This window comes from Leopardus geoffroyi, chromosome D4 (genome assembly GCF_018350155.1).
Source record: "Leopardus geoffroyi isolate Oge1 chromosome D4, O.geoffroyi_Oge1_pat1.0, whole genome shotgun sequence".
NCBI classification, from domain to species: domain Eukaryota; kingdom Metazoa; phylum Chordata; class Mammalia; order Carnivora; family Felidae; genus Leopardus; species Leopardus geoffroyi.
In genome coordinates this window covers 38,770,068-38,792,126 of record NC_059342.1, presented here as the reverse complement: position 1 = coordinate 38,792,126, position 22,059 = coordinate 38,770,068, and the positions used below count along the sequence as shown (strand labels likewise).

General features: G+C 41.4%; 1 protein-coding gene across 21 annotated transcripts in view; it reads left to right on the top strand.

The window, feature by feature from the left end:
- Nucleotides 1-2,712: 2,712 nt before the first annotated feature.
- The window catches only part of MPDZ (multiple PDZ domain crumbs cell polarity complex component), a 164,342-nt gene continuing 144,995 nt past the window's right edge, over nt 2,713-22,059 (top strand). For 10 of the 21 annotated variants that reach the window (XM_045469443.1, XM_045469457.1, XM_045469452.1 and 7 more), the window contains exon 1: nt 2,849-3,062. The gene's annotated coding sequence lies outside the window, so the exon portion shown is untranslated. Of the gene's footprint in view, nt 3,063-22,059 lie in introns of all 21 variants that reach the window. The other 11 variants (XM_045469459.1, XM_045469446.1, XM_045469456.1 and 8 more) reach the window with 6 other exon arrangements.

Here is a 22,059-nt window from a genome sequence, read left to right as displayed (position 1 = left end):
CTTTTCCCCCTAGAGTTCAATAGAACAGATGTCATTTTACCTTTTAAGACCCTCAGAATACCTGCAGTATTCAGATTTGTTCCCTTCCTGTACTTTCCTAGCGGTTAGCATTTCATGCACTTATTTCCTTTGCCTTTGAGAATGACCAGATTTGGAAAATGACAAATGGCAATGCTTTACTATTCAAAGAAGAGGAATCCTTCAGAATTTGTAAGCAATAAGAGAATCCTTTCCAAAAGGGATGCCTTGAGATGGATGAGTCGAGTCTATGGCGAGAACACAGAAGTACGGCAGATGAATCATTCATTCTTGCAGTCATATATTTGTCTATGTCATTTGAACATTAACCAGTTGTGAAACCTTTTGCTGGTCTCTGAGGATGAAACAGTGACCTGGTCCCTGCTGTTCTGGGGTTTGTGGACTAAGGGGGCATAAAGCCACTGCATAGGCAATTATAAAACTAACTATATAATTACAAAGTAGGACAAATACTATGAAGCAATAGAATACAAGGGGAATGTAGCACAGTGGGTTTATACTAATTTGTGGGACTCTGAATAACATCCATGGTAGGTCCATTCACTGAGACACTGAACTGTGAAAGATGACCAAGGTTGAGCAGAAATATCACGGTTCCATTTTGGATAATGTAGGTTTGAGACAGGCAAACAGGGAAGTCAAGTAAACACTCAGATACATAGAGAAAGCTAGATTGAAGTAAAAATTTAGGAATCTTTGACCAATAGATGATAAGCTGAAGGGGAAAATCAACTTACTTACGTAGGACCAGTAACTGAATCTTGAGAAACTCCAGCATATAACGTTAGGGAGAGGAGGTTAGTTGGCAACGGAGATTGAAGAGCGGCCCGAGGTCAGAAGCAGATCTACTCTGAAGCTAATGAAGCCTAAGATTCTGGGTCTTTCTCAGAGGTGCTGGACTGGCTCAGTCAGAAGTGCATGAGGCTCTTAAACTCAGGGTCATGAGTTTGAGCTCCACACGAGGGGTAGAGATAAATAAAACTTAAATAAAACTTTATAAAAAGGATTCTGGGTCTTTCTCTTGCCTAGGAGAACGTTTGCAATGTGTTTGCATGGTCACATATGTCTGTAAAGTTTTCAAAAGAAAGATATATTTGGTTTTCATTTCTTAAAGCAGAGCCGCAAATTATATAAGCTTCAGGTCCCACACACCTGCCCCTGAATAAGAAGGAGCGAAACAGTTGGTTTTATGGAATCATGAGGTGGGGGGGTAATGCTTCAAGAGAGGGTTCAACAGCTATAAATGCACCTGAGAGGACAAGAAATATGACGAGAGAAACATACCCATTGGGCTTAGGTAATGGAAGGTTATTGGTGTCCAGCAAAAGCCCTTTCAGTGCAGTTGATGGGGCAAGAAGGCAGGATGCAGTTAGCTGATGTCAAGAAATCTAATAGCGAAGGAAAGAGAAAATGTAACTGAAGAGAGATGGGCTGGAGAGTAATGTTTTTGCCTGCCTGTCTTTCTCGCTCTCTCAAGATGAGATTTGAGCGTGCTGATTGAAAGATTATACAACACAGAGATGTGTTGAAGATATAAGGGATGAGTTTTCCCTTCAATCCTAACTTCACTTTCATTTCCAAACGACCCAGAGGAGATGGATATCCACAGATGCTGAAGAAATTTAGTCAGTGTTTTTAATTCGCTAGTGGGCAAATCTACGCTGATGCCGACTTTTGAGACAGCACAGTGGGTCTTGGGCCAAGGACGCTTCCTCCACCCAGGGCACTTGAGTTCATTTTACTCCCAGTCATTTGCGGGCAAGTGATCTAATTTGAAGCTTATTCATTAAACATAGCTCAAATCAGTCTCCCTCTGCAGCTCTGTATGTTTTAAAAATTGTATTTCCCCTTAAATATTTGGTGAATACTGGAGAAATACAATGGACTATTTTTAGTAGACCAAAAAAAAAAAATTACAAGTTTGTCAAAGAAATCGGAATTTTTAATTCAGGATATTAAAAGAAATTCTTGTAAATATTTTAAATTGGACTTCTGAGTATCTTTGATGTATGCCCTAATATTAGATTTATGTTTGGAGACAAGGAGCAATTTTCTTCCAAGAAAGGTCCCAAGGTCCTGGGACTCAGGAATTGAGGGTATCAGAAACATCCTTTAATGGCACAACATAGAAATGAGTAGGTTTTTTCCTGGCACCGTGCGATTCTGAACCCTTCTTTGATGTTTACTGCTTTTGTCTGTTAATTGGATGTCTACGAAGCACACCAAGTTCTGAAAGTTAGAATGTGAGATTATTCGTCTCCGCGCCCCATGCCTCATTAAAGCGCTTCTCGTCACCATCCCATACCACTTACCTAAGCTACCCATATAGAAGGCATCCACAAGGCAGTCCACGTAATAAAGTATAAAAAAAAAAAAAAAATAAGACCTCAAAACTATAAATACAGGCTACCAGTTCCCACAGGCCGCCCAGCTAAATTCGATTTTCAGATAAACAATGAATAATTTTTTCGTATAAATGTTTCGTATGTCCCAAACATTGCACGGGCCACACTTGACCAAAATAATTATTCCTTGTTATTGGATATTCCCATCTAACGGGGAGCTCCGTATTTCCCCAGGCAACCGCACGGAACCCACTCCCCGCACCCCAGGACCGGCGGGCTGGGCCGCGCCCCCTGATTGGCCGAGGCGCGCCCGCCGCCCCGCCGGCCGCAGGCGTCACGCAGCCCCGGCAGCTCCGGCCTCGCCGCCGCCGCCACCGCCGCCTCCTCCTCGGCAGTCCCGGTCGGCGCAAGTGCGGCGCGCGCGGGAGGGGAGGGTGGGGGGGGGGCGCGGCAGAGCGCGAGACTGGCGTCGGGCCGCCGCCGGCCGGGCGGGATTAAGTTTCTCGGTCGCGCGTGAGTTTCTGTGCGTGTTTATCCCGGAGCTCCCCGCCGGGCCGTTACTTCAGCAGAGAAGAGGGCGAGCGCGAGCGAGGCGAGGCACCCGAGTCCCCGGCGACCCCGGCTCCCCAGCCCTCCTCCCGCTCCGCGTCCCCGCCCGCGGCGGCCGCCGCTAGCCGGGTAAGCGGCGCCGGGGCCCGGGCCCGGAGGCCGGAGCGCGCCCCCGCGCTCTGCGCGCGCGCGCGCCGGCCGGGAAGGTGCGCGGGCGCCGGGGGCTCCGCGCGCGGGGCGGGCGGCGGGCGGGGTGCACTCGCCCCACCCCGCGCGGCCGGGCCGTACCGGGAAGCCGCGGCTCCTCCGGCTCTTTAAAAGGATGGGGTCTGGAAGTTTCCTTCGCTGTTTGCATGGCCCCCGAGCGCTAGTCCCAGTCCTTTCAGCCCTCCCACCCCCCCTCTTTTAAAACGGTTTAAAAGTTTTTTTTCGTTTTCTTCGCCTGGAGGGGCCCGAGGATGGTGCCAGGAAGGGGAACGGCGGGCCTGGCGCGCGAGCCAGTGCTCGGGGGGTGGGGGTGGGGGGGCGCGGGAGCCTGTTGCTCGCCGCTGGTGTGGCCGCGGTCCAGGCCGGACGTCTCCTCTAGCGTTATGCTGTGCCAGGCGGGTAGCGGGTGGGGAGAAAGGCCCCCCAGAGTGGCGTCTCCAGCCTAGTCGTCGGGACCCCAGAGCTCCGTTAATTGGTACCCGCCCCAATCCCCCGCGGATCGTGTGCCCTTTCATCCGCTGCCCCCCCCCTCCCCCATGGTGGGATCAGTTTGCTCTTGCCACCCTCTTTCTCTACCCCGCGTCTTTGGGGCCCCTTTGTCTGCGATTCCTAGCCGGATGTTTCTCGGGAAGCGCGGTTCGGGAGATGCTTTGTGTCTTGGAAGTTGTGTGTGTGTGTGTGTGTGTGTGTGTGTGTGTGTGTCGGGGGTGGTGATGGTGTACATTTTTGCTTGCGTTCCTTGCGGAGGCCCAGAGGCCAGGCTATTCTTTCCTGCAGATCACTTGGGAATTCAGGCTGGGACTGCCTAACGTAGGAGGGGCCAGGCGACAGCGGGGGACTGGGGGGTGGGCGCCGCTGCGCAATGGTTGGGGGCGAGTCGGGGGCGGCTGGACATCTCCATCCAAGCGGGCGGGGCTTGCAGAGCTTGCTCAGCTTGTGAAGAACCAGGGCGTGGGCGCTACATGCCTTGTGTGGGGAGGGTGCCGGTGGCGGCTAGGGTTTCTTTGGTAGCATCAGATAAGAGGACCATGACTTCAGCCTAGAAAGAATACTCTCCATATTCCTTACATGTCCAGAGGGGAAGAATCTGAAAAGTGTCTAGATGCTGTCATCGAGCTTTGGTGCACAGCCGTGGTGTAAATATACCTTTTGTGTTTCCCTAGACACCTCTCATTTAGGTTACCTTTTATGGAGTTGGGGGGGGGGCATTATCTTAAAAACTTAATGAGATTATGGTTTGGGGTTTGGGACTTTTTATATGTTGAATGTGGGTATAGGTGACTACAATGAACCTTTTTAGAGGGCCGAGTCAGCTAAATTTGTATAATACATGCTTTAGCGCCTGGTACATGTAAAAAACCGACAAAACTTCCAAGTTCTTAGGTTTGAACTTCTAATTCAATGCAAAACTCTGGATGGGTGCACCTGTGCCCTTGCCTGAAAGAGGGGCTGAGAGGGTTAGAGAGTGGTGAGGATAGTTTTGTCAAGGATCCTCAGATTTCCAGCTAGCTAATAAGCTAGTTTGCAAATGGGCAGGTCTATCTGGATTGGGCTCTATTTCTGCCCTGAGTTCATAATAGGGTCTTTTAAAGCTGAGGTCTCTAAACTTAAGGGCCATAGGCCATAATGGCCAGCAGCAGCCTGTTTTTCCCCATAAAGTGTAGGAGTTAGAAATCGTTTGTACGTTTTTAAATGGTTGAAAATTAAAATCAAAAGAATAATATGTCATGTGAAAATTATGTGAAAACCAAATCTTAATGTGCATAAGTAAAGTTTTATTGGCACACAGCCTCACTCATTCCAATCGTGTATGGTGATTTTTTACTGTCTGTGGCTGTTTTCAAAGCAGCAGTGGGACAGTTGAGTAGTTGCATAGTTGAGACATAGATGTATAACCTTCAAAGTATGAAATATTTACTCTTTTCTTTACAGAAAAAAGTGTCAACGCAGAGCAGCCTTTAAAAGTATTGCTTAAATGGTCCCTCTTGTGATGGGTACATTGTCTAATCTCATTGCCTTTCATTCTCTGTTTCTGGTATCCCTTGAACTGTCTGACTTTTCCTCAATAGTCAAGTTAATGTGTTGGATTTTTTTCATTTCCAAGTTTCACTCTCAAAAAGATTTCTTAACCTTTCAGTATTGCTCTGGGTCAGAATCTGGAATACAGTGGGTTTTCTGATTGGCAAAAATTGTGTGTGTAGTTACTTTAATATAGATAGCCAAATATCAGGGTGTTCTGCAGTTAGTACAAGTGACATCTTACTGCCCTGCTACCTGAGCAGGTTGAAATTATAGTTTTGTGTTTTTAGGTAGAGACGAGCAGAGGTTGGGGGGCATCATAGATTCCTTTTTGTAGGGAAGTTACCACTTGAGACAAAGCCAGTTTGTTGGGGAGGCTTGACTCTTCACTCCTCCTTCCTAAACATTTGCTGAAACAAAAAATAATGAAGTTTATTCTCAGTATTACTAAGAGATTGATCATATGTGTACATGCCTCTAACATGTGTTCCTTTTCTTCTTCTTCTTCTTCTTCTTCTTCTTCTTCTTCTTCTTCTTCTTTTTTTGGCTCCCATTGGTCTTTCTTCTTTCCATTTCCCATGTCTCGTTTCTGGTTTTCTTTTTTTTTTCTTTTTTTTTTTTTTTAATTTTTTTTTCAACGTTTATTTATTTTTTGGGGGACAGAGAGAGACAGAGCATGAACGGGGGAGGGGCAGAGAGAGAGGGAGACACAGAATCGGAAACAGGCTCCAGGCTCTGAGCCATCAGCCCAGAGCCCGACGCGGGGCTTGAACTCACGGACCGCGAGATCGTGACCTGGCTGAAGTCGGACGCTTAACCGACTGCGCCACCCAGGCGCCCCTCGTTTCTGGTTTTCTTTCTCGCTTTACCAAATACTTCTTCCTTTTATTGTCTGAGCCTGTTGCTTTTGACTTAGGCAGGGAAAGATGTCCGTTGCAGCGTTTAGTGTGCTCCAAATTCCTATTACATAGACATTGCCCTGTTTGACCGTTAAAGACTTCTTTGCATTTCAGATACCTTTGAAATGCACATATATCATGAAGGAGTGGAGGCTGTCCCTAGAGTTTACTGTCTCACTGCAAGGTGGGAGTACTCAGATTTGTGGAAATCCTTGAAATGTAAGTTTGCATTGATTCAGGCTTTTACCCATTAGCTGCTGGCGTGTGGAGGCTCTCCCTTACAAATGAAGAAGTGGACCCATTGTCTAGAGTTAAGATTAAGGGATTTAGAAGCTGGCATTCAGCAGTGAATTGTACAGAAGATAACTAACTGCCCTGAGTTAAAGGCAGATTATTTTGTTCAGATTACATTCCAAGTCTGAGATCTTAACCTGACTCTCTTAGGTTGAGTTGCAGGTTGGTTCCACTTTGTACATTTATAATATGTACAAAGTACTTGGTGAATTTCATAAAATATCTTGAAGCAGAGTTGATGTGTTGGACTGGAAATGTCCCCATACATGCTTGAGCAAACAACACATCTTCCAGAGAGAGATCCTATACTTCAAAATGAAGAGGCAGAAAACTTCCCATACAATTCTTAGTGGGACATATGACTGATGATGTATTTTATCATCGTTGTATTTCCCAAACAGCTGTATGTGCTTTTAAAGTACATTTGGCCTAAAGTAGGAATTCATTTGGTACTGTTACATTGCTATATACATTATCAACCCCTTATTTATAACAAGAAAGGTGTTATTTTCTCTTGTAAATTAGGGTTAGTATGGTAAAGTGGATATACTATGGTTAAATAATTATAGTGGGGTTCTGTGTGGGCGAATAAGGAGATGAAGAACTACTTCTACTTAAATAATCCATTGCCTTCCTGTGAAATATTTTCTGGGAAGATCTGAGGTAGTTATTTGTTCAGTAGATAATAATAGATGGACTAGGACGCATGTTGCATTGGGTTAAGCACTGAGGAGAACGTCAAATAAGATACTGCTCTAGAAGCTTACTGTCTTGGTCGAAAAAGTAGTCACACAAAGAAAGGAAAGAATAAGAAAGTTTTACACATGTTAAAGTTACAGGATTTCAAAGAAATTGGAGATCAACATAGGATTGCTTCCTGGCAGTTTGTAGATGGCCATCTTCTCCCTGTGTCTCCCAGTCATACTGGATTAGGGGAGCCCCAATGATGTCATTTAATTTTACCTCTTTAAAGACCCTGTCTCCAAATACAAGGACATTCTGAGGTATGGGAGGTTAGGACTTCAACACATGAATTTTGGGGCAGTGGGAAGAAGGACACACAGTTCAGCACATAACAAACTTCTTAAAGAGACCTTAGGCTATAAACTGGTGGTGACCTTGAAGAATGGACTGGTTTAGGGTAAGGAGGGAGGACATGTAGGAGGCTGTTGTGTGAGTCTAAGTGTTATTGTGGTAATTTGATGTTTGGGAAGAAAGAGAAACTGCTATTTGAGGAAGCCAGAGGCCACTTGTTTTCTTTTTCTGGTTTTCACTGAGAAACTGGCCTTTGTTTTTTATGGACAGAGCATTCATTACATTAGTTCCTTCTTATTGATGTGTAATTTGTAATTGATGTGACAAACTGCATATATTGAAAGTGCAGTTTGTTGAATTTTGGCCCCCGTGTAACTATCCCCATAATCAAGATAGTGAACATATTCGTCACCCTCAAGAGTTTCCTCATGGCCCTTTATAAAACTTCCCTGTCCCCCCTACCTACCCATCTCCTGTAACCAGTGATCTTTCTGTCAGTACAGAGTAGTTTGCATTCTCTAGAGTTTTAAATAAATGCAGTCATACAAGATATTCTCTCATTTTATCTGACTTCTTTTGCTTTGTGTTTTGGGATTCATCCATGTTGCCTCTCTTCATAGTTTAATACTGTTTATTGCTGAGTACTATTTCATCTTACTGAATGGATATACCATTCAGAGGTTTTTTTTAAAGAAATAGTTTCGGGTTGCCTGGGTGGCTCTGTCAGTTAAGGGTCTGACTCTTGATTTCTGCTCAGGTCAAGATTTCAGGGTTTCTTGGGGCTTCACGCTGACAGTGGGGGGCCTGCTTAGGATCCATTCTCTCCCTTGCTCTCTGCCCCTCCCCTGCTCAGGTGCTTAAGCTTTTGCTCTCTCTCCAAATACATAAACTTAAAAAAGATGGTTTAGAATTCTCCTGCACTTTATTCATTGTGTTGTATTTGTTGTTGGTTTTGACTTTGTTTTGTTAGACTTTTGTATTTGACAGTATTACTGACTCTTAAATTCATGCCTCTTTTGGATAAACTTAAAATTTAAATGCCCTTATATAAGATTACTTGAGATTTCAAAATATGTAAATTACATATTTTGTAAAAAAAACTAACAATTGTAAAATAGAGATTTAAAATTTTTCTAGTCTTTAAAGATATCAAGTTAAAAAAAAAAGGTCACGTGAGTGTTGAGGCTTTCCACAAGCCTATGTATCCTACTTTGTGAAGTCAGTTTCAGTATTGAGCTCAAAACTTTAAGACTGCTTGCCTAATTCTCCTGACTTATTTGCATATCTTTTTGTAGTTTTTATAGTTTTTGATGAATTTATTTGTGATTTCTTGGGATAGATTTATGTGACAATCATATAGTAAATTTGCTAAATTGTAATTTGGTGCCTAGATTATCTAAATAATTGCCATTCAGTACACGTTACAACTAACATCGTCAAAGGTACCAAGAATTGGAGAGAGGATGATCGTTATATTGTGAAAACATGTTGTTCTTGTTGGCATCACTCGGATTTTGGGGGCCGCTTTTAACATTTATATGTTTGTCTCTTAATTTTAGTCAATTGAAATTAAATGGCAAAAGCAAAGCAAAACAAAACTCAAACAACATTTAAGGCAGATGTGTTCTCTGGGTTATTACAAAAGTAAAAGTTGGTTTATAATCTTAATGTTAACAGTCTTTTGAGTACCATAGTAAAAGACTGTTAATGAATGTAGTTAAATTGTGGTTGAGTTAATTAAGAAGCAAATAGTCATGTTTATTGAAAGAAAATAAGACCTCTTAAAATGTTTTCAGGGAGAAAATACCAGTTGTCAGGATGGCCCTAGTGAGTCCTGTGGAATTATATGTGGTAACTAAATAGTGTAGCCTATTAACAGTTTTCTGTCAATTAGTAATTAGGGGATTGAGTTGGTCCATGCTTATTTATCTTACATGGCTAAGTTTCATGTTTGGATAGGTTCATATGAATTTGGATTTCTTTCTATAGTTTTCCCTAATCCGAAATACCTGTAATCTTGCCAGCAAGATGTAAATTGTCATCTCTTTTGCTGACTTTCCTCAGTGTATTCTCAGCAGTGTAGACTACCACTGACAGGCTTATCTGCTGATTTAGACCATGACATCTCTTTGCTGTCAGAGCAATACAAGGTTCTCTCCAGCCATTCTTTAGTTCCAATTATGTAATACATTGCTTTTATTATTATGAACAAATTTTGTTTTCCTCTTGACTGTATACATATTCAATTAACAAATGATCTGAAGGTGAATTTGTTTTGGTTTGGAGGTGAATAAGAGGATTATAGCTGATTTTATATTTTTTAAATATATTCTTTTCTGTATATGTAGACTTTATTTTGTTTTTGAAGAAATAAAGATTTTACTAGGATTTTTATTTATTTGAGAGAGAATGGGCGTGAGTGAGCGAGGGGCAGAGAGAGGGAGGGAGGGAGGGGGGGAGAGAGAGAGAGAGAGAGAGAAAGGGAGAGAGAGAGAATCTCACGCAGGCTCCACACTGTCAGCACGGAGCCTGAAGTGGGTCTCAAGCTCACCTGATGTGGGGATCAACCTCACCAACCGTGAGATCATGACCTGAGCCGAAGTGGAACACTTAACTGACTGAGCCACCTGGGTGCCCCAGTTCTGCTAGGATTTTTAATTTACCTCACAGATGATTGTTGATGGCTAAGATATTTTGATTTGGGGCACCTGGCTGGCTCAATGGTAGAGCATGCAACTCTTGATCTTAGGGTTGTGAGTTTGAGTCCCACGTTGGGTGTGGAGTTTGCTTAAAAAAAATACTTTGATCTCACCCTGTTGTTAATTTGATCTTATTAAGGTTATCTTCTGTAAGTAATTTGTTTTCACATTGGTCTAGGAACCAAAGTGAGGTCAAATAAGCTTTATTTTATATCAGTATCACAAATAACCTTGCCTAGTGTGTTGGCCATAGTGGGTGCTTTATGCATATGGTACTTAGAGTGATAGAGCATGAAGGGCCGGCCGGCCTGCCTGCCTGCCTTCCTCCCTCTCTTCCTTCCTTCCTTCCTCCCTTCCTCCCTTCCTCCTTGAACATCCTCGTTCACTTTCTTGTTGAAGGGTCTTTATTTCTAATTGATTTTTACCACTAAAATAATTCTTATATATGGAGTTATATTTTAAAATGTTCATGTTCCCCAGGGTTCCAACTTTAGTTCTCTCTCCTTGTTAATCCCTACCTACTTCTTGACTAATGTCTTTTATCTTCAGCGACACCCAGAGGCTAGTGATCACCTACTCTTAGGTCTTCCAAGTTCTTTTCTCCATAGATGCACATGTGTAGTTGATTCATTCTTTCAACAAATATTTAGTTAGTGCCTAATCCGAGCCCACCACTGTTTGTGGTTCTGGGGATATAGCCCTGAGAAAAGAAGGGACCACCACTACCACGAAAACAACAGCAGCAACAACAAAAATTCCTGCCCTCATAGAGCTTAAATTCTAATGTTTCCTATTTTCTAGAAACATTTCAAACTGGTTATGTTCACAGGAGTGTATTTCCGCCCCTTCCTCTAAAAAAATAGAAGACGATTCTCTTTCTGCTGTTTAAGCTAACAATGTCCCAATATTTCTTGGTTTCCCAAATTAGAAACATTGCGAGTCAACTTCCATTGCTGTTACTCAGTCTGCCTGCCCCCAGAACACATCTAGTAGTCATTGAATTTTTTCCTTTCCCTCTAATGAATGTGTCTGTATTTCCTTGTTTTTCTGGTCTTTGCCTTAATCTTGGCCTGTATTATTTTTCTGTTGGTCTGTTTTAACAGCCTAACGTGATTATGCTATCATTATTTCTTTGTCTTTTTCATAAATTACTTACCCTATTACCAAAATTGTTTTTCTAGGAAATGAATTTTAGTTGCCCTGCCCCACCCCCAGTCCTGGGTATCTATGTATATGCACTGCCTCACCTGCAGGGCAAGGGCCCAAGGAGGCTTGAAACATCGCTTTCCTGGCTCCTGTCTAGTTTGGGAGCCCTGTACTATAGAACTCCTGTCATTTAAATTCTCTGGTTTCTTTGTGGTTTCTTTCTTAGCAAGACATGCCCTTCCCTCTTCATGTCCTTGCCTCTTCTAGGCAGAACTCCTAGGTTGTGCCTTCTTTGGGACAGTTCACATGTCACATCTCCAAATTCTTTCTAATACATGCTGAGAGCATTGGATTCCAGTGTACTCTCACAGAATTTAGCATATCCCATTGCAGTGTAGTTATTTAACTATTTTCCACTAAATTGAGAGCTCAGAAGTTAGGTATCTGTCCATCTGATAGAGGCAGATACAGATTGTGGGGGCTTACAATTTGTAGACTTTGGGAGGCCCTCTTGAATAAAAACGTAACAAAATTATGAATACAAAATAAGATGTGAGAGTGCCTATTTATTTGAGAATGGAAGGATCCTGTGCAAATATTTCATGCTAAATCTGTTTAGGGGAACATAAGTGTGTGGCTAAAACTTGGTGAAATAATGCTGTGTGTATGTGTGTGTGTGTGTGTGTATATCCACACACACACACACACACACATACACACGGATAAATTTTTTTGCTTTGATTTTCTTGTTTTTTTTTTTTTTAATGTTTACTTATTTATTTTGAGAGAGAGAGTGCACTTGCACACAAACAGGGGAGGACAGAGGGAGAGAGAGAGAGAATCCCAAGCAGTCTCCATGCTATCAGCACAGAGCTGATGCGGAGCTTGAACCTACGAACTGTGAGAAAATAACCTGAGCCCAAATCAGAAGTTAGACATTTAACCGACTGAGCCACCCAGGCGCCCTTTTGCTAATTTTCTTAAAATTAGGACAATATCAGTTAACCATACTGATGCTAATAATAATAATGTGTAATGCTTGTACGGCACTTTTCATTTTCTCCATACTTTCACACACTTTATCTTACGGGATATTATTGACAAGCTAGTTACAAGGAAAGTGACTCAGACTTAATGATTGTTACTGTGTATGATTACTTGGTTGGTGACAGAAAATAGAGTTGAAGTTTTTCCTTTGAGATCAGATTTCACTTTGGTGGGGGAAGTGATTCAGTTCTTGTGCGTCTGGAATCTCCGTTAACACCCTGTCCCACTTCCTATTAGGCTAGTGAATGCTAAGGAATTTTCTCAGAGTTTTGTAAATTATCTTGCTGCCCCTCCATGTTTTCTATCTCTTCTCCATTTTAGCTTCCTCACCTCATTATTTTTTATTCCGTTCGTGCCCTATTTGTTTATCTCTGTCTTGCCACATATCAGACCTGTTCTCTCTCCATCTGTATTCTCTGGAAGACAACATAATACTCTTAAGTGACAGTTCTTTGTGTAAGCTGAATTTGAGTTTGCAATGGTTGGATTCATTTCTACTTCTTTGAAGTATTGTTGGGGGTGACTTGGGGGATATTCAGCAGTACAAAAGTATGTATAGTTTTCAGCAATGGGGAAAGAAATGTCCTGAAAGCTGTGTGCTTTCTTTATTGTGCTTTGCAAATCCGAGTTCAGAAATGCTGGATTTTCATTTGTTAAAGAGTTACTGATTTAATAAACCTGATTAATCTGATAGAAAATTGGAAGTAGCAAAATGGAGAGATTAGCGTCCACACACTAATAGAAAACAAAATAATAATAGTAGCTTTTGGTTTGCTTATTTTTTCCAGTCCCTTTGAGTGTTATTGTAAATGTCCACTTTACAACAGCAGCTCAGGATCTTACAACTAATAAAAAGGTATAGTGGTTTTGTAAGTGGGCTTTATAAAGTATTCTGGGAACTCTGAAAGTAAAGGCGCCTGGGGCTACATAATCTGAAGGTAAATAACTATTTTCTTATCTGCAGTAGTCTTATTAGAGCACAGAGCTATGAGGTGGAAAGGTCTTAGTTTTGATATCAGTCAGATATCAATCAGATCAGACTTGGGTTCATTTTAAATGACAGCTCTCTTGCTTACAAGCTTCATCAGGTTCGGGGAAACACTTTATCTTTCTGAGCCTCAATTTTCTTACTTAAAAATGTGTGTATCTAATATGAAACTGTTGGTAGGGTTAAAGGAAATGTATGTGTGTGAAGCACATATGCTCTGTTTAAGAAGACAGGGATACAGGAAGGCTATTTCATAAATAGTTTCATTTCCTACAGTAGACATAATGTTAGTTTATTGCCAAAAATAGTCACTCATGGAGACTATTTAATTCCCTGGGAGAATTACTGTTATAGTAGATGCAATAGCAATCAATTCTTATATGCAGTTTTATTATTATTTTTTACTGAATAGCATATTTTTAAAGGCCCCAAATGACAAGTTATTGCTTTAATTTATGGATTACAACCAAGTTTACATTTTAGACATCAGTGGTGAATATATGTTTGGAAACTTTGCCTCCTGAAGGGAGTATTTGGTAGTCAATTTATACCTGAGGAATAAAGTTTTGTTTTTGTTTTTTTTTTTTTTTTATTAAAAAATTTTTTTTTCAACGTTTATTTATTTTGGGGACAGAGAGAGACAGAGCATGAATGGGGGAGGGGCAGAGAGAGAGGGAGACACAGAATCCGAAACAGGCTCCAGGCTCTGAGCCATCAGCCCAGAGCCTGACGCGGGGCTCGAACTCACAGACCGCGAGATCGTGACCTGGCTGAAGTCGGACGCTTAACCGACTGCGCCACCCAGGCGCCCCAAGTTTTTTTTTTTTTTAATCAGCAAAATGACATGGAAAATTAAACACTTTGTTACTTAGGGAAGCTACTAACAGACATCCAATCAGATTGAATAAGGCTTTTAAGCCTATTATTTCTTTCTTCTTCTCTGTCCCCAAATCCTCTTGTAGCTGAATTAGATTACTTTTGATTGATAGTTTCAGATAATTGTTGATGTTTTATTACATAGACTTTTTGGTACCCCTGCATAATAGTGGCTATCGAAATATGATTGCTTAGTAAAAGTCTGAGTTATGTGATCTTGAGAAAGTAATCTTTTTGACTTTCTACTTCCACATCTGTAAAATGTGGTATTAGCAGGTTATATTATGGAAAGAGTAAAAACTCAGGAAATTTTCTTATGTTTTCAGATAAGATATTCGAAATGCTGCATTAATAATTGCAAAAACATACATTGATTTCTTCTTTCAGCTGAATTTAAGGGTTCTGAACTGGTTCATGAAAAGAATTGCAAAAATGGGCTCAGAGAAAGCATAATCTTTCAGCAGCCCTTCTCAGTACACACATGGTACTTCTGTGTGCAGACCAGGAAACCAGGCCACCGGGGGATGCAGACTACTAGTCACCCCAAGCAAAGTACAGGAGAGAAGAGAAGCCACATTAAATATCCCTCCAATATGCCATTCTCTTCCCAGAGGACTTCCTATCAGAAATTTGAGCCTGCCCTTTTCTTTTTTCTTTTTTTTTTTTTTTTCAACGTTTATTTATTTTTGGGACAGAGAGAAACAGAGCATGAACGGGGGAGGGTCAGAGAGAGAAGGAGACACAGAATTGGAAACAGGCTCCAGGCTCTGAGCCATCAGCCCAGAGCCCGACGCGGGGCTCGAACTCACGGACCGCGAGATCGTGACCTGGCTGAAGTCAGACGCTTAACCGACTGCGCCACCCAGGCGCCCCGAGCCTGCCCTTTTCTGAGTAAAGTTTATAATCTTTATCTCTGTTCATATCCAGATTCAACAGGGGGAGATCATAAGGGCCACAAACTGAATTTAGGAGGCACTGATTGATGGGGAAGGATAAAAATATCTATAGCTTCGTGATAGCCAAGTAGGCGATATGATGATAGATTGCAGTCCTCCTAATTTTTGTAGAAAAGATTCCCAAACAGAAGAAACCATAAGGGACAACAATGGGGAAATGGCAGAAGTAGAGTTATTTGAAAAGTGATGGGAAAAAGCCCTAGAAAATGGATCTTGGCTGAAGAGCATGAACTTGAGGTAGTTGGGTGGGGAGCGAAGTTGAAACAGTAGGGTTATAATATTCTTTCCTCCCCCGCCCCTGCCTTTCTGCAGTTTAGTCTGCATTGAAAACATCTCTATACTGTCCTTTAAGGCTTTACCCTGAGGAATTGTTCAGTCACAGCTGACAAAGCTGTATATTGTTCTGCCTGGGTATCGTCATTGAGATCTCACAAACTCAATGAAAGTCCTGTCTCTGAGAGGGCAGCTGAGAAATGACAGATACTTCTGTACCTCCTCCTGCAGTTGACAAGTCCTAACAGCAGCTGTGGGCTGTGTTTCAGGGTCCCATGGGGACGCTTGGAGTATCCATGCTTTTTCTAAGCACCAAGGATACAGTTTGCTTCCGGTCCACTGGAGAATTGCCTCGCTCCCGGCAGGCAAAAGGGCAGGAGGCAGGAACCCGGAGTAATTTCCCTGGAGGATTAATGTTGCCAGTTCAGGAATTGCACCTGAGAATTCTGTGGCCTGAAGTTAATCCTTCTGTGCATTTTTGGTTTCCCTCAAGAAAATTCTGTGCCTGGAGTGAGTGCTCTATGAGTAGTACCTGCCTCTGGAGTCTGATGCCGACCCGTTGTTGTTCCCCTGCAAGGGCAGCCCTTGGAGGGGTCCTCCAGTCTGGTTCTGTCCAAGAAATATGCTGGCCTGTTGCATGTTGGTCCGTAACACTGAAAATGTGGTAGCAAATCGTGGCAGACTGCCCAACAATCCGAATTCCTCTGAGTTTAACTAGGGAGTGAGAAACAGAAGGGGCTGAATGTGCATTTTCAGAAGCATCTAAATCTTTTCCCTGAGTCACCATGTTTGGGGTGAGTTCACAGTTTGGGGGGAGGGCTGCTGTCCTTCTGGGGATGTACTAAGATAGGACAGTATGCATGGAAAATATGTAAAAATGGGTCCCCAGAGAGCAGGTATTGTGAAGTCCGTATTTCTCGTGTGTGTGTGTGTGTGTGTGTGTGTGTGTGTGTGTGAAGTTATGAGTGAGGGTGAGGAGAAAGGAAATAAATATAATACAGTAGATTACAGACAGAATTGATGTGTCTAATAAATTTAAAGAGAAAGTTCGGCCTTTCAGATAACCAGCTGAGTAATAGTAGCAGGCAACCTGAGGCTCTAATCCCAGACACACCGCTGATTTGTTGTGGAGCCCCTCCTTGTGAGGTGAGCTTCTGCTTGTCTTGTCTCTGAGCCGGATGTTTTCTGACATTCCTTTCAACACCAGCATTGGACTCCTGCTTTGGTGCATGTAGCAAATAGGGGAAATTAACTCAAAAGCATCACAAAATATGATTTAAGTGTGTAATTCTGGAAGTGGTTATGAATCTGGTAAATGTCTTTATAAAGTAAGTGTGTGCTTTAGGGAATCTGCAGTTAAGGATAGAATGTGCATACTTTTTGAAGGCATAATGAACCCTTTACTGCCAGCCAACGGTCTTAAAGATAAAAGGAAATAACTTTCAAAACCAAAAGAAGTTTAATCAGCATGTTTGTTAGTGTAACTGTACTGTGAAAATCTACCTGTAACAAAATATTCCAATTTCTGTATTATGTGTATTTTCCTTTTCAGTAGGTTTTTTTGCCCTGTTAGGAAATTACTGTGAAAAGGAATGAGGCGATATTATTTTCACCAAAACTTGTTTAAAGTATGTGGATTCTTGGTCAAAGTAATGATTTTGATTTATGTATGTCTATGTAATTGTGGATTGATTTGCTGTTTCTCTCTCTTATAGTATTAGCTTAGATACGTGACTGATTATTACATTGAATTGTCATTTGAATATACATGAAAGATAAATAAGTTTTCTCTTACTTGAAACAGACTTATATTTATGTGTACTCTCTTGGATTCACCCATCATTTCCAAAGGTGGGCCTTTGCATCTGCACTGTATATGCCTTCCGAAGTAGAGCAGCAAAGGTCATTCATCACTTCCTGCCCTGCTGCTCTCTCTCTCACAGAGTGGGCTAATCCACAGCCATTAGCTTCTGCTTTTACTAGGCTCTCACTTGCCTTTAGTAAGGCTCTTACTAAAACAGACTGGTAAAACTAGCATCTGAGTAGCCATCAGGAAATCAGAATAAAGACACTTGTTTTTTTTAAAGATTTATTTATTTTTGGGAGAGTAAAGTGGGGGAGGGTCAGGGAGAGGGAGAGGGAGAATTCCAGGCAGGCTCTGCACTGTCAGCACAGAGCCCGATGTGGGGCTTGAACCCACGGACTGCGAGATCGTGACCTGAGACGAAGTTGGAAGCTCAACCGATTGAGCTACCCAGGTGCCTCTAAAGCCTTATTTTTAACGATAAAAATGAAAATTCTTTACAAGATACTAATTTTTGAAGAAATCTTTTCAGAATATTTCATTTCCTTTCACGGGAGTTAAGTAATAATATAGTCTGCGACAATTATTTTCTGGCAGCATTTATCAATGACATTTTTTTTCTAAGTAACTTAGTAGTTTGAGGTGAAATCTTTTTTTATTTTTCCTGAGCAAGAATGAGGGGTTTGAAAAACATTGTGAATTATAAAAAAGGAAATACTCTTCTCTAGTTCTATTTTCCAAAATTAGTTATTAACATTTTAACATGGTTACTGCCCAGGTTTTTCTAATTTTTATTATGAAAACTTTCAAATGTACATTTCACAGTGAAGTATTATTATAGAGAATCCTCACGTGTCCATCATTCAGTTTCAACAGCCTTTGGTTCATGGCCAGTCCTGTTGCTTTTGTCCTCTTTCATTTTTTAGAAGTAAATCAGACATTTCACAATTTTATTCATAAATATTTCAACCTGGGTACTTTTTACATATATACTTTAAAAATATTTTAGGGGCGCCTGGGTGGCGCAGTCGGTTAAGCGTCCGACTTCAGCCAGGTCACGATCTCGCGGTCCGTGAGTTCGAGCCCCGCGTCAGGCTCTGGCCTGATGGCTCAGAGCCTGGAGCCTGTTTCCGATTCTGTGTCTCCCTCTCTCTCTGCCCCTCCCCCGTTCATGCTCTGTCTCTCTCTGTCCCAAAAATAAATAAACGTTGAAAAAAAAAATTAAAAAAAAAAATAAAAATATTTTAAAAGTATAGTTTCTTTAAAAAGATAGAGAAAGCTAAGGCACCCTTTGGATCTCTCTGTGATCTGAGACTATCATTTTTATCTGTCTACACCTAAAAGTAACTTATACTGTAATTGATTTTAGAATGTGCCCTTTTAATTCATTGTTGAATATAATGAAAGTCTGTATATATACATATTTTTATGTAAGCATATATTGTTATTTCATTTATGTATATATGTGTGTGTGTGTGTGTGTGTATACATTTTTTAATATAGGTAAACAATGCCAAATTCTTCTGCAACTCTAAATTTCATGTTTGAAATCTGGATTCCTTTTTGTTTGTTTGTTTGTTTGTTTTGAAAGAGAGAGAGAGTGCAAGCTGGGGAGGGACAGAGAGGGAGAGAGAGAATCCCAAGCAGGTTTCATGCTGTCAGTGTGGAACCCGATGCTGGACTGGATCTCACAAACTGTGAGATCATGACCTGAGCCGAAATCAAGAATGGGAGCCTGGAGCCTGTTTCCGATTCTGTGTCTCCCTCTCTCTGACCCTCCCCCGTTCATGCTCTGTCTCTCTCTGTCCCCCAAAAAATAAATAAACGTTGAAAAAAAAAAAAGAATGGGAGACTTAACTGACTTAGGCACCTAGGTGCCCCGGATTGTGAATTTATTGTTAATAAGTGAATCTAGCCTGTTTATATTTATTGTGAATACAAATATTTGAATTTATTTTAGTCCCTTTGTTTTGTGTTTTTTATTGACTATGATTTTCCCTTTTTTCATTTTTTTTCCCCTCTGTTCCCAAGTTCTTTCAGATTGCTTGAGTATTCTTTGTTACATCTTTTTTCTCCTGGTTTATAAATTATATCCATTTCTGGTTTCTTTCTTTTCTTTCTTTCTTTCTTTCTTTCTTTCTTTCTTTCTTTTTTTTTTTTTTTGTTAATTTAAATCTTTTAACATGCATACTATGCATACTTGGCTTATTTTTCTAGTGGAGTTTGAAGTGAATATTTCTATTCTATGACTAGAATTTTGAAGCCAGAAATATTTTAATTATTTGTGTTTTTTTCACATTTAGTAAGGTATTTACAAAATGAAGCCTTGTCAATTAGATCTTATATGCCTTTTCAACAGTGGATTTGTTTTGTTTGGTTGGAACCTGGTGGCTTTGCTCAGGCTCTGGTCAAAACTGAATACTCGGGGCGCCTGTGTGACTCAGTCAGTTAAGTGTCCAACTTTGGCTCGGGTCATGATCTTGTGGTTCACAAGTTTGAGCCTCACATCAGGCTCTGTGCTGACAGCTCAGAGCCTGGAGACTGCTTCAGATTCTGTGTTTCCCTCTATCTCTGCTCCACCCCCCCACTCACATTTGGTGTCTCTCTCTCTCAAAAATGAATAAAAACATTAAAAAAATTAAAAACAAAACAAAACTGAATACTTCATAGTATTTTATTCACCTGCCATAGCAGCTGCTTCCCTATACTTTGTTTTTCTGATGTAACTATCCCCTCTGTAAGATTCTTAATTATTTCAGTGGTCTTACTAAATTTACCTTTGCCTGAAAGCTCCCTCAAATTCTTATTGGAACTAGTGTGTCCAAATGAAGTAGTTCAAGGAGCAAGGGTACTTCTTAAGCAGGATGCTTGGAAGGATTGCTTTTTTGGGGTGTGATAGTGTGATGCTGTACCCAAACAGGCTGTGATTGGTAGGTATTTGAATGGGACAAACAGAACCTCATACAAATTATTTCTGTCAAAATGAGGTTCACAGTAAGAATGAATGTCAGTGACTGTGCATCTTATGGACCAGCTATTCTGTTTACCTCTCATTGGCTGTGTTGGATCTCACAAGGAATACCTGTCACTCTCATGTCAGTTGTGTTATGTCTCTGTCAGCTCATTTGTTTTGTTCTCTTATAACTAAGGCTTGTGCTTTATCTTAGCCTTTTTTTTAATTATCCATCCTCTTATCTTTTCAACTCTAACTTCACTATTCGTTTATTCTCTCAGTGTTTCTCTTCAGTTCCCAAGAGAGAGACTCTAGCCCAGTTCTGCCTTTCAGGTCAGCACTTAGATTGTCTTCCCTCAAGTGAGGAGCCCAACCCTTGTTCTCCTGGTTATGGGTGGAAGAGAAGAATGTAGAATAGTGTGCAGTAGCATATTCCTTGGAGCAGAGGCAGTGGAAAGGTTGAAATCTGTATTAGTTAGGTTGGGCTGCCATAACAAGTACCACAGACTAGGTAGCTTAAACAACAGAAATTACTTCCTCATGGTTCTGGAGGCTAGGAAGTCCAACATCAAGGTCTAGTAGGGTTTTGTGTCTGGTGAAAACTCTTCCTGGCTTGTGGATAGTTACGTCCTCACTGTGTCCTCACATGCCTTTTCTTTGGTACTTGCATGTGGAAAGAGGGAGGGGAAAAAGGGATAGATAAATAGCTCTTCCTCTTATAAGACCATTAATTCTATTGGATGAGGACCATTCCCTTATGACCTCATTTAATCTTAAGTATGTCCAAAAAGCCCTACGTCCAAATACAATCACATTGAAGTTTACAACTTTAGCATATGAATTTTGGGGGATAAGTTCAGTTGATAGCAGCATTATAAAGTACTAGAACTCAGCCTTTTAAACTCTTGGTCAGGACCCATCTTGATTTCTGGAACAGTCATACCACACCCTCTTCTCATATTCTGTATCTTGGTGATTGATATTCCTATCCAGTCATAAACTCAAGCAGGAATGTGGGGTTCATCCTAGGCTCATCGTCCTTGCTTCCACATTACCAGGTCCTGTTGCTTATAGCTTTTCATTAATTCTTGAATCTGTCTCTCATTTTCATTTATTCACTTTCATGTCTGTTTTTGAAAATGCCTCTTACCTGGCTTTCTTGTTTCCAGTTTCTCTTTTTACACGTCTTCCACACCATTATCACAGTGATGTTTCTAAAACAAAGTTTGACCATGTCATCCACTATACCAAATAAACTTCAAAATTAAATGTCTAGGGGCGCCTGGGTGGCTCAGTCAGTTAAGTGCCCTGTCTCTTGATTTTGGCTCAGGTCATGATCTCATGGTCATGACACTGAGCCCTGCATTGGGCTCTATGGTGGGCTGGAAACTGCTTAAGATTCTCTCTCTCCCACAACCCCTCTCTCCTCTCTCTCTCTCTCTCTCTCTCTCTCTTCTCTCTCTCTCAAAAACAAGAACAAAAAATGAAAAACCCTAAAAACCAAAATTAAATGTCTGAACTCTTTAAGAATGGTATGCAGAGCCTGTAGTAATTTAGCCTGTACCCACATCTCTAGCCTTATCACCTGTTTTTCCTTTTCTCCAGGCCCAGTCCACGTATAAGGAACTAAAGGGGGGACCTGGGTGGTTTAGTCAGTTAAGTGTTCAACTCTTGATTTCAGCTCAGGTCATGGTTTCACGGTTTTTTGGTCAATCCCCATGTCAGGCTCCATGCTGACGGTGTGGAGCCTGCTTGGGATTCTCTCTCTCTCCTTTCTCTGTCTGTCTGTCTTTTCCTCCCTTCATGCTCTCTGTCTGTCTGTCTCAATAAACAAACAAACATTAAAAGAAACTACTTGCAGTGCGCAGAAGGAGCTGTGTGCTCTTGCCTCTGTGTGGCCTGAGAGTCATGACTCTCACCCTGACTCCCA